The sequence below is a fragment of the Orycteropus afer genome, unplaced genomic scaffold (assembly GCF_000298275.1).
Source record: "Orycteropus afer afer isolate SDZICR_OR568_19922 unplaced genomic scaffold, OryAfe1.0 scaffold00222, whole genome shotgun sequence".
NCBI lineage: Eukaryota > Metazoa > Chordata > Mammalia > Tubulidentata > Orycteropodidae > Orycteropus > Orycteropus afer.
In genome coordinates, this window is record NW_006921809.1 from 375,506 (window position 1) to 380,390 (window position 4,885).

The window sequence follows — 4,885 nt, forward strand, 5'->3', positions numbered from 1 at the left end:
TGGGAAGAAGGATGGGTCCATCCACTTCTATAAAAACAAGCCACTGAAAACCGCATGAATAGCAGTGGTTCAGCTTACCCAGTCATATTTTTTATTTGGTTTCTAACGTCTGTTCTATATTGGTTGTTTTCTGTCAATAGCTCACTCCCACAGTCCATCCACATGCTCACTATCAGAAATCTCAGTCCCCAGTCTTTCATTTTTTCTTCTTCTAGATCTGACCAACCAGCCTAGTCATTCAACATGGCTCATGAATCCATATGTAGTTTTAACTTGGACCACTCTCTTCCCAAAACAAGCATAACTACCATTAGGATGGTTTTCTGTCACCACTGCCTTTCAAGTCATGCTTGAGCAGGGCTATCATGCAGCAGTAGTCCATTTTCAGCTTGACTCATTATACTGAGCCAAGCCATACTTGAATTAAAGTTGAACATTTTTTTCTTTTTTCACCTCGTGATGAAGCTGAGATAACGATGCATCTAACAGTGAAGGACGACATGGGGTTGTGAGCCACTTGTTCAAATAGATATCCTGTGCCCTCTGGCCTTCCTCCTATTCCTTCACAGATCATATGAACTCTTGCTGCCCCACCCCTAATGTTGTAAAGTGATTAGTGTGAGGTAACCCAACTCAGGATGGACATTACTGGAAATATTGTCATTCGATATCTCATAATCAGATGCTCTGTATCTACCAAGGCCTAATAGAAGCCCAGGAGCTTTTACGTTGAATAACATATGTAGTTCTGTGCTGTAAAAGATATGATGATATGGCTGTACTCTGATAGTCTAGGGGTCTGTTTTGATTCTCCAGGTAGAGTTTGGCATAAACTTCACATGACATAAACTTTTCTATGGTTACCTCCAATACTATAGTCTACAGGGTAGTATAGTGCAAGGGCCAGGGAAGTTTGCACCACAACCTGATCCGCTACAGGGTCTTTTCTTCTCTTAGTCTCAAGAAATCAAATTAAAAGTATGACTTTCTTTACTAATCAGTAAATGGATCAAAGCAGTACTCCCAAATATGAGATCAAGCTGCCTCCAGAACTGAAAATGGTCTAACAGTGATTGTATTTCCTCAGTAGTAGTGGAGGAGAGGGATAAGATGTGATAATTTATCTTTACATTGAAGAGTATGTCTCTGCCTACTTCAGACTACTGGATTGCTAACAATTTCACTGTTAGGCCCATGCATTTTCATAGGATATATCGCACACCCACTACAGCACATATGCTGGAGAAAAATATACTTTTCACTTCTCATATGGTCCAATATGATGTTCTGAGGATCAGTCAGACAGTTCATGCCCCTTTTGACTATATTATGACAGAATGCAAAGGAGTTAGCGTAGTTTTGGGACCATAAATAGAATATTGTTGCCTGTTCCTCAATTATATGAACTTTTTCTGGGCCAAGGATGGAAAAAAATGGATTCTCTAAATCAGTGAGCCAAGAATTTTGACAAATACCTTCAACATGTAAACTTTTTTTCCCTGGGTAGAGACTTCACATCTATCATATCATCAGATTATCAAGTTTCCCAAGAATCACTGCTGTAAGAGAAGTACCCTTATATTGCCCATTACCAGTAAGTGTTATTAAAGCTTTACATTTTTCCTGACATTATAAAAGTGTCAGAGAAACAAATCATGGGTCAGGCAATGAAATATGTTTATGTATATCTGCTTTACACATTCTCTGCACTCTCTCCTGGTGGTCTTCTATTTGTCTGGCTCCTGCTAACTATCAGTCTCCATTGTGAGTTACTCTATGTTGTTGTTGTTGTTGTTATGTGCCGTCGAGTCAGCCCTGACTCATAGCAACCCCTCCTTGGGTTTCCGAGGCAGTATCACTACGGAAGTAGGATTGCCCAACCTTCCTTCCGAGAAGTGGCTAGAGGGTTTGAACCGCCAGCCTTCTGGTTAGCAGTCAAGTGCCTTAGCCACTACACTACCACAGCTCTCTATAGTCATGTTTAAACATTAATGTTACATGCTCTGACTTATCAGGGTAAATTTCTCTAAGCTCAGCCCTGCAATAACCAGTTACTTTCTAATGACACACAAAAATACATTTACCTGGTATTCTTCTATCCAATAAATTCCAGAAATAAGTAACTAAATGCTTGCTGAAAATTTCTAACTAAAATATCCCACTGGGTATTCAATTCATCATGTACACAATGGGACTTATCACTCTTTTACCCTCCTTCTCTCCTCTAACTTCATTGCCCCACTACTCCTCTTCTGGTATCCCCAATCACAGTAGACAGCATTGCTGTTCAAAAACTTGCCAATGTCAGAAGTCTAAAAATTATCCCAGATGACTCTTTATTACTGATTACCTTATGCGGTCAGTGTAACCGCTGAACAGTCCATCTTCTAAAAATACAAGTTAATTATTAAATTAAACATTTCAGTAACAGTGCTGTAGCTCCAATAACTATAAATATCTCCCTGAGTCAATATTTCTTTTAATTTCCCTCTGATATACCTTCTCCTTCAAACTATCCTCCAAACTGCTTCTAGAAAGAAGTTTCTAAAATGCAAATATATCACTCTTCTTTCTTAAAATCCCCATATATTTCAGTATAAAATTCAAACACCTCACGAGATATACAAATCTTCTAAATCATATCATTCTCTTGCTGCATCCTCATTCTTGGCTACAGCTTAACTAAAACATGGGAACTTCACTAAATGGATCTTACAGTGTTATGCATTGGCATCTTCGTACAACCTTCCAGTCTCCTTTTGAAACCATGTCCCCATCCTCTTCTTCATAGTTCACTGTTATTTGACCTCCAACACTCAGCTCAAGGGTTTTCTCTCCTGGGAAGCCTTTCCTAACATATCAACGGAATTTGTTTGTCACTCTTTGAAAACATTCTGCACCCACCTCTGTAGTACTTAACATACTCTGCTATTATTGCTTTCAACATCCTTCTATAGATGACAAGACAAGCATTTTATTACACAGGCCTTCATGTAACAAGTATCCAATCAATACCAATAATGTATTCTTCTCAAAATCTGTTCTAACAAAAATAATGTAAATCTAACTTTCTTCATATATTAGAAAACTCTTCCAGAACTCATACTCATCTGCCAACACTCTCTACAATGAAATGTAAAGAGAAATGTAATAGAATACATTCAATTTCAGTGACTCTGATCAATCAATTTATATTATTTCCATCTCATAAGTTTCCCATAAATTTGCTCTACAGACTCTTGGAAGCTATGTTATAGACTGATTTTTTTCCAAAAAAAAAAAAAGGATGTTGTAAATTCTAATCTCTATACCTACATGAAGAAGAACAGACTATCAGGATTGGAGAAAGACTCATTAACAACCTGCAATATATAGATGACACAATCTTCCTTGCTGCAAGTGAAGACTTGAAGCATGTACTGATGAAGATCAATGACTACAGTCTTCAGTATAGATTACACTTCAGCATAAAGAAAACAAAAATTCTCACAACTTGACCAATAAACCACATTATGATAAATGGAGAAGAGATCAAAGTTGTCAGGGACACTTGGATCCACAATCAACACCCATAGAAGGCTACGAAAGACCTCTTTAGAGGGCTACAAAAAAAGATGTCATTTTGAAGGCTAAGGTACATATAACCTAAACCATGGTATTTTCAACCACCTCACATGCACGTGAAAGCCGGGCACTGAATAAGGAAGACCAAGAAGAGTTGCTGCCAGTGGTAGTTAAGGTTTTGTGTCAACTTGGCTGGGCCTGGTTTTGAGTGGCTGGGCAGCTGGTTATAGTTATTTCCCATGATGACATTGGCAATCAACTCCATGGTGGAATCTGCCACAATCAGCTGAGTAGCTGCCTTAGGGATGTGGTCTGCTTCCAGCATATAAGGAGAAGCTTTGGAAATGGGCTGCAGCTTTTTGGCACACTTGGCTCCTCCATGTAGCTGAGTCTTCATTTAGCAGCCTGCCATGTTTCCTGCCAATCTTGGGACTGTCTTTGGACTTGAACTAGTGGCCTGCTGTGTTGTGTGGTAATACTGGAATTGTGCCAGTTTATCTGTCAATCTTGGCCTTATTAGCCTCAGTAGCCAGCAGCTGCCTGAGTAAAGAGACACTTCTAGCTCCAACGGACCAGGAGCAAGAGGTAGAGCTGAAGCTCAAGGTCGAGGGGGAGAGTAGCCCCTAGAGCTTGGCACTTTGAACTCAGACTTCTGGCCTCCAAAATTATAAAATAATAAATTCCTGTTTGTTTAAAGCCATCCATTTGTGGTATTTTCTGTTAGAGCGGCACTACAGGTGTAGCATAGTGCCTAAGGCATTTGACTGCTAACCAGAAGGCTGGTGGTTCAAACCCAACAGCCACTCCTCAGAAGAAAGGTTGGGCAATCTACTTCTATAATGATGCTGCCTCAGAAACCCAAGGAGGGGTCACTATGAGTAGGATCTGAGTCCGTGGCAGTGCATAGCAAGGCATAGAGGTAACCAAAACAATGCCTTTGAATTGTGTTGGTGAAGAATACTGAAAATACCATGGACTGCCAGAAGAATGAACAAATCTTTCCCAGAAGAAGTGCAGCTGGAATGATCCTTGGAAGCAAGAGTGGCCAAACTTCATCTCACCTACTTTATTCATGTTGTCAGAAGGGTCCAGTCCCTGGAGAAGACTATCATGCTTGGTAGAGGGTCAGCAAAAATGGGAAGACTTCAATGAGATAGACTGACACATTGGCTGTAAGAATGGGCTCAAACACAACAGGGATTGTGAGGGTGAGGCAGGACCAGCCACCATCTGTTGTACACACGGGGGCGATCAGTTGGAGCCAACTCAAAAGCACCTAACAACAACAACATATCTATGGTTATAAAACCATTTTGTAATG